The sequence below is a fragment of the Anarrhichthys ocellatus genome, unplaced genomic scaffold (genome assembly GCF_004355925.1).
Source record: "Anarrhichthys ocellatus isolate YVR2014 unplaced genomic scaffold, GSC_Weel_1.0 scaffold11, whole genome shotgun sequence".
Classification (NCBI taxonomy): Eukaryota; Metazoa; Chordata; class Actinopteri; order Perciformes; family Anarhichadidae; genus Anarrhichthys; species Anarrhichthys ocellatus.
In genome coordinates, this window is record NW_022280041.1 from 1401436 (window position 1) to 1409522 (window position 8087).

General features: G+C 44.0%; 1 protein-coding gene across 5 annotated transcripts in view; it reads left to right on the top strand.

Moving 5' to 3' along the window:
- The window catches only part of htr2cl1 (5-hydroxytryptamine (serotonin) receptor 2C, G protein-coupled-like 1), a 92705-nt gene that overhangs the window by 15147 nt on the left and 69471 nt on the right, over positions 1 to 8087 (top strand). For 2 of the 5 annotated variants that reach the window (XM_031850630.1, XM_031850631.1), the window contains exon 1: positions 26 to 1764. The exons of the other annotated variants lie outside the window; for them this stretch is intronic. The gene's annotated coding sequence lies outside the window, so the exon portion shown is untranslated. Of the gene's footprint in view, positions 1 to 25; positions 1765 to 8087 lie in introns of those variants that run through there. 5 annotated transcript variants of the gene reach the window in all.

An 8087-nucleotide genomic window follows, 5' to 3' on the forward strand; every position in this document is an offset into this window, starting at 1 on the left:
TGTGTGTGTGTGTGTGTGTGTGTGTGTGTGTGTGTGAGAGTGTGGGTTTATGTCCACATGAACCCAACTGAGTGTGTCTCACTCTGTCAATTTCTGTGTCTCAGCTGACTGCGTGAACAGATGCCTGCTGCCTTCCCGTTAATGTGACTTTGAAGGTGCCACTGGTGCGCACATGAACACACACACACACACACACATATATATACAGCCATATAGGGACACGCATATTTACACACACACAGACACATACACCAGTTAGAAAAACAGAAAAGTTGGACTGACTTCCAGCTGATGTGCATACATTTCCCAGCATTCCAAACATTCTGGGTGGTCCGTGTGTTTTCCAGCATTACTCATCTGTTGATAGAAGCACTGCTGAATTTAGTATCTCTTGGGGGGGATTTAAAGGAGCATTTCGGCTCAAAGATGTAGTCGCACCGCCATATAAAGCAGCCAAGTTGATTCATTTTGATAGAATCGGCAATTAGAGAACAAAAAAAATCAACTTTGGTGAACTTTACAAAATGAGCTAATACGCTATTGTAGCTTATTAGCTGGGTTGCATTATCCATTTTTACATAACGACATGAGTCGATTTCTTTTGAATAACCAGTGGGAACCTATTTGTCCTGTTATCCACCAAGCTAACTGACAGTTAGCTAATATCTACAAACAGTTCCTGCATTCATCTGTTTGGCATTGGAAGCGTCCTGGTTTTTCATTTGTGGTTTGTGTCGTGTTAAACGTTCGAGCAGGCTTTGGTTGACTGAGTCTGCGTGGAGCAGCAAAAGAGGCGGAACGCATCGGGCAAAATGCAATCTGGGAACTCACAGCAGAGGAGATACTGTAGCTACGTTATGCCTAACTTTAACCATTAATGTAATTTAAACTGTTGTCATGAACGGGAATATTGGCACCAAAACCACTTTTTTGTACCAGGCTGTAAAGATTTGTATTTCTGCTTTAAAGTTGTGCATTTTAACATGGAGGTCTATGGGGATTGACTCGCTTTTGGAACCTGCCTCAAGTGGTCATTCTGTGGAACTGCAGTTTTTCCGGCACAACCGGAGGTTCCCACTTGGTTAGCATGTAAGCGGTTAGCTCGCGAGTAGTCACGACCTCACCAAGCCTCCAGAATCCACTTGCATGAGCCAAACGTCTCTTAGGAAGTCTTTCTGTGGCCATCTTGTCTTGTGTAGTCCACGTAAACAGTCAAAAGAAAACAGAAAAAATATTTTGTTTTCATCCTTTTATTCCAGAAGTTAATTTACACATTCATTTTCACTAGATACTGCAGCAAGCAGTTGATCTTTTAACAGCAGGTTTATAAAAACTTATGATGTATGATAAACAACTAAAGTTTTCACAGAGGGAATGCTTCACTAATTCCTTAAAGTCTTGTAATCTCTTTTCATTTGTTGCCCCCTCTTGCCAAATGTACAGAGAGTTGAGCTAACTTCATCACAATCACATCACATCGCCATTTAAACTCAAATTACCATAAACAGCTTTTGTCAGATCAAATCATCTGTGGCCAGACGGCAGGTTGATTCAAGGAAATGCATTTAAACAGCAAAGAAAAAAAGATATTGAAACTCATAACTATGTTCCAACAGCTACTGTAGCGGCGTTTCTGACAGTTAATCGGTTTTGTCTACACACAGTAAGACATCTCTCTTTACTTCCTCACTCTCTCACTCTGCAGTGAACCGGTCGGCCTTCTTCTTCCTCTGCGTGCAGTTGTGTGTTCGTCCATCTGTCTAGGTGAGAAACTCACTTTTGCTCTGCTGTGCCGTCGATAAGCGCGGCCAAATCCACTGCCTCGCTCTAATCTGAGAGCTTTAGGAATGTGTTTGCTCTCTCGCTGGAGGAGGTGAAATGCACACAAAACACACTCGCACAATATGTTGCTGCGTAAATGGTTGTGCCGTATGACCCCCATCTTGGTTTGTGTCCAACACTTTTCTTTCTCCCTCTCGTACACACACACTGAACACAATATCTTGTCAGATGTATTTACTGAAGGCAGGGACTCTTGTTATGATTGTTGAACTGGTTATAGTTGTGATATTGGCGCCACGAGTGACGGGATCAAGTTTGTTTTATATGGGCCAGTTAGTGTTGACAGTTGGTCAATGATACATTCATTTAGTCTCGGATGTTTGGAGGATTTGAATCATATCAGCCATTTTTAAAAGTCTCTGTTGATATGAACAAAGAGCATCACCTGTCATCGTAGTTAGAGGCCTGTCCGTTTCACGAGTCCCTTCTCTTCTCTTCACATCTTTTTTCACCTGTTCTCCTTTGATCCTCTCAAATATCTGTCACAGCAGGAGAACGCTTTGATAACCGCCAGACATCGTGGCAGAAAATGATTACGAGAGTAAACATCGCGACGAGCCTCGGACGTGTCAGCGACACTTCAAAGTCATCTTCCATATTACATTCAGATTTTTTTTTTCATCAAAGAGCGTCCCGTAGAAGAAGAACAGGGACTAAAACAAAAACAATGAATTTGACATGATGAGCAACGAGATACATGGATTCAAACGTTCCCCATCTCTTATCGTGCGCGCTCATACCCACATTTGCTTCATGGCTTTTGTCCTTTTGCTTGGGAGGATTAGCATGACCTGTTGTCACCGCCCACCTTCACACTGCAGAGTCAGATACGTTTATTAGCAATTTTACACACCAGGTAATTGGATCGCGGCTTTTTATACATTTTGCCTTCAACAAAAACAAATCTCTGCCTCCGGATGAGTCAAAGTGAGCTGCAGCGCAGCACCCGGATACCTGATGGAGAGGTCAGTGATCGGTTGAAGGGTACTTCAGTCACTCCTGAGCTTTGCAGAGGACAAAATGAGAGAGTTCATTTAAATAGAGAAGTAATCAAATCACCATGACAAGCAGGTAGCCGCAGATACGTTTTTAACATTGCAGATCTTGTTCAAAAGTCAGCATTAACATGAATTAGCAACTCTCATTCAGTCGTTATCATATACTTACACTGCTAACTCGCCTCCAGGCTGGTACGTCTGATGTGGCTCGGTGCTGTGGCCCCGCCTCCTCCCCAGCTTCACCTGCTTGGATCTGCTTTGACATTGTGAGGATGCACTTATGATCAAAGTCAGCAGTGAGCTACACGAGCAGATCTGCATAAACCAAACCTCTCACATTGTCACAACCATTAATTAACGTTTTGTACCAAACAAAAGAATGATCCTGAATGAACGGCTGCACTAGAGAAGACACAGGGCTGTACAAATATCAAAGCGGGGTTTTAAATGGGACAAAGAAAGAAAGAGTCAATAAAGAGAGGGATCACTTTTGGAGGAGAATAAGAATGAAACAAAGGCATCACATAAAAATTAAACATGGACAAAGAGAGAGGCGAAGAAGTGAAAAGTCGGGAGACGGATGAAGGCTTGCAGAGAAAGATGGAGTTTGAATTACTGACGGAAAGTGATGCCCAGAGGATGACAGATGACGGGAATAGTTAGATGATTAAAAGAAGCAGCCTGTTGTCCATAGCGCCCTTTTGCCCGTTGGCTTCCACTTCATACGTCTAGTATTTCACCATTTTTGCCACTGATACAAATGACCGTTTGTTCATCGTCCTCTGCGAAGCAAAGTGACTCCAATTCTGCCTGTGATAAAAAAAAAAAAACACAAAACGATGAGAAAAGAGACGGAGCGAGCGAGACGGCGCGAAAGCTCATGAATGAAGTGAGTAACGACAGCTGGGCCGAGAAACGACCGACCGAAGAGGGACGAGGAGCGAGTGAGTAATGAGCGTGAGGAGGGAATAACAATGGAGCGATGATTCAGAGAGGAGTGGATGGATGGATGAGGGAGGGGATGAGCACCTCGCGTGATGGAGGTACGGACGGGCGGAGGGATAAATTAAGCGATGCGGAGGTAGAGAGACGAGAGGAGGAGTTGTCGGATGAGGGGGAGGTGATGAAGGCCGATGGAGGGATGAGGAACAAAAAGCATAGAGTGGAATTTAACTACTGGAACACCTCTTGAAGAAATAAATCTACTGGAAATCAATTTTTTTTTGAGTATCGCAAATATGTCACAAGTTTGCCCTCTGCCCTCGTCTCTTACGATAGTATGGTGTGAGCACAGATCTGGAACAAACGTGTGACCCCCCTCGTATCTGATAGAAGATGTTCCTCTCTTCACGAAAGGTGCCACTCACCCCCCTCGCAAGGAGACGTGAAGCTGCCTCTGCAGTCTTTTCCGCATAAACAAAATGCAAATCAGCAGCTCAGACGAGCATTACACTTTCATAATCACTTCTGCTCTTTGGCTTCATCTCCAACAGGAATGCAGGGATGAATTCAGGAATGTGCTGATTACTATTACTGCTCACAATAAAGACATGGCGGAGGACTTCATCAAGAAGCATTTTTATGTGTTCATCAATACTCTCTCTAAGGGGAATAATCAGCTTGAGGCGAAATTTCGATTGCAACCGTGTGTGTGTGTGTGTGTGTGAGCAAGTTTAGTAATTTACAGCTTTACAGCTCTAAAGGTGCTGATGCAAGAATCACATTGTACGCTCCTATGCAACTCATCCTCATACAATAGTACGTAGGCTTTTCCTGCCAACATATCACTGTTAGACCTGCTTACTTGGTGGAGGAGCTCCCACATCTCTGCTTGAGTGTGGGCCAAGTAGATCGGTACCCACAGCTGGTGTACTTAGGACCTAGCAGTCATACGACTGGGCAGCACTGCTGAGAACCCGTTCTTATTTCGCTCCATGTCGCTGCACAGACGCTGTGCTCGCACAAAGCACAAGGACTACTTGTGTGTCAGCACTGAACTGTTGAAGGTATGCATTCATGCATCTGATGCTTCCAGATTCCGCCCTCGCCGTGTTGTGATGATTGATCACCAACACGGAGATGAGTGACTTTCCCACTGATCTGATGAAACTCGTCCAGCTGTGAGGTATCAAATACCGGCTGGAGGCCTCTGTCCCCCGCAGATGATCAGCAGCTGCTGTCAACCACTGATGGAAATGAAGTCCTGACGGTCATGTTTCAACTCCTCCTTTGAATTTAATACACTGTGCTGTTTTTACTTCTGCTCTAAAATACCAGTGTTAGATTTCATTTGTCAACGTTTAACCTCCAAATGTGATGCAACAATTGTGCTCCTTCATGTATGTTCTCACCTCCAGAACAAGACGGCCATATTTAGCATTTTCTTGTTTCGCAGGCAGTAATGGGACAAGAGGGAGCAGTGTATCTGAAGTGTAGCAGCTCAAGGAGAGTTGGAGTTGGAAGTGGTATTAAGACAGACACAAAGTCTGGAAGCAAACATACCTCTTGACACAGTGTAGGCAGGAAACATAAATAACATACAAGGTTGATGCAAACGGAGAAGGAACACAAACAAACTGGAAGGAAATGGAAATCAAAAGGAAAGATGTAGAGGCAGAGAAAGCCTGACAGCGAACAGAAAGAGACGGCGTGGAAGGATCAAAACAAGAGAAAAACCGAAGGAATACCAGAAGATAAACCAAGAGATGTTAAAGAGGTTTCATGAGGACTTTAAGTCACTACATGCTGTTCTGGTATTCAGATATTCTCTGACTCATCTTGTCACTGTTTATAATTCATGACGGCACAGTTTGTGTTCAGCTGAGAGCGATGTCAGAGAGGAGGGGAAGTGCGTCCGATAGCCGGCGCTGATCTCTCCAGTTAGAGAATCAACGGAGGGGAACGAGTTTGACCCTCCACCTTCGACGTGTCGCCGTCGAGACGGCTGCAGACCGACGGAGCGTAAAGTCATCAGCCCATCACCCTGTGTCTTTTTGCAGATGACAGCACTTTCCCTGTCTCACTCTGCCTGTGATTATATAGCTCTCTCTCTCTCTCTCTCTCTCTCTCTCTCTCTCTCTCCCTCCCTCCCTCCCTCTCTCTCCCATCATTCTCCATCATTGAAATGAACAATAACTGTGTGTCAGCTTTGTATCGGTTCAGATCACTTTTACAGGACAAATGTGTCTCTCTGTGTGATCCCCTGTGCACGTGCCGGTAAGACCTGCATGCATCCATGCATGAGTGGTCACACAGCACACACACACACACACACACACACACACACACACACACATACATACACACACACAAACAGCAGGTTTCCCTGAGGTATTTTTAGTCATGCAAATCTTGTTTGTTTAGACCTGCAGTCACGCAATGCTGTGTAAGTGTGTGTATAATTATTTGTTTGACATTGTAATATACAGATGAGTCTGTGTGTGTGTGTGTGTGTGTTTATGTGCACATGCACGGGATAGAAAGAGTGTGGTAGGTCTCCCGTGCATGTTTTCTTGGGTAAACCAGTGCAATCATAATATAAAGCAGTGAAACTCTGTGTTTCTGTCTGTGTGTTCTTCACATATCTTGAGAACCGTTCATTCGATCTACTTCACACTTGGCGCGTGCATTGATGGGCACCCAAGGATGTGCAGTGTGGACGTTGGTGCGATTTGGACCGCGACATATTCTGCATTCATGCAACGAGTCAAGAGTTTGGTGTCAGAAAGGTTCTGGTTTCCGTTTGCTGTCTGAGTAGCATTGAGTAATCATGTTCCAGCAAGCTTTGGTTTGAGTTGCAAGATTTATATTATTAAGTTTGAATAAACAAGCGAACACGAGATGTCTGCGTGTTGGAGTTGGAGCTGAAGTCAGAGTGTCGGTTATAGAATGATTACTTTTGTCCATGTCAGGGGTCTTTAAGGATTGCTGAAGGCTGTTTGAGGTATTGATTGTACTGCACCGACCTTTGATATACATCACCAAAAACAAACTATGGAAGACCTTTCGTGACGGCAAGAAGCTTCATGATCTGCTGCACATCTGCTGCCAACCTTGAATTTTGTTGAAGAGCGTTTGCTTTAAAGCTGACTGACTTGATTCATCGTGTTTGTTTGAAGTCGTGGACTATTTCTGCAGTAGTTTCATCAATTTTTCAGGTTGGTGTAAGAAGCCTTTATTGATTTCAAAACCATTACTCAGGGAGTCATTTAAACGTCAGCGATTAAAGGTGTGATGATGAACAGAAACTGTGATAATAGCTTTTTTTTTTACAAAGGAAAACGGTGTGAGAGACAAAGGACAGTCAGGAAGACAGAGAGAGGGAGCAGACAGTCGTACATCACTTGCTGCATATTAAGGCTCTTTAGCTTGTACTCTTCAACTGAGGCCAGCAACTGTGAGTGGAATCCAATATCTCATCTCCAACAGCTACACACATTAACACACAAACACAATGCAACATAATAGTTATTGGCATCTGCACTTTCAGTCTATCGATGCACACGCTATCGCTGGCTTTTTCCCCCCGAAAAAAGAGGGATATCACTTCTTCTTTGTGTTGGAAACGACCATGATTAACAGCTCTGCTCTCAGTGAGGTTTCATGTACGCTACACTGAATATCAGTCCTGAGGAACCGCTGCCAAGGTGCTTGGCTTTTTCCATTAATTATCGACAATTAGCTGAAGCAAAGTAGGCCAAAAAAATAAATTACAGAATTGGAGTCATTTGAGGAAATGGCACTGTTTTCCCCGCTATAGATGGCTTAAGAACACAATTGTGCGGAGTAAAAATATTGTTAACTGTTAACTAATCATTTTTGGAATGCCAAATTCAGTCAGCTCACACATAAACCATCAAACTGTGATAAGAAGTGTAGAAAGAAGTGGACGTAGTCGTTGTGACGACCTCCATTGGTTTGTGGAATGCGGTTTTGAAGCCTCTAGTTCGGCATTTGGGTCGTCGCCATCTTTGTTTTTCGCCATCGCCATCTTGTTTTTTGCAACCATTGCACCTTAGTGACCATATTTGGACTTTGTAATAGTGACGTAGAGACGCCGTATACGTCTCTGGTAGAGACCTGTCAATCACCGTGTAGCCCCGCCCTAAAGCATCATGTTAAACAGGCAGTGAGGGTCTATGTTGTTGAATTGCATTATGGGAAGTGTAGGATCCAGTATTTCTTACCCTTGACCCAGACTAGGGGTGAAACGTCAGGATATCTCAGCCTCTGCTGGACCCCCCCCCC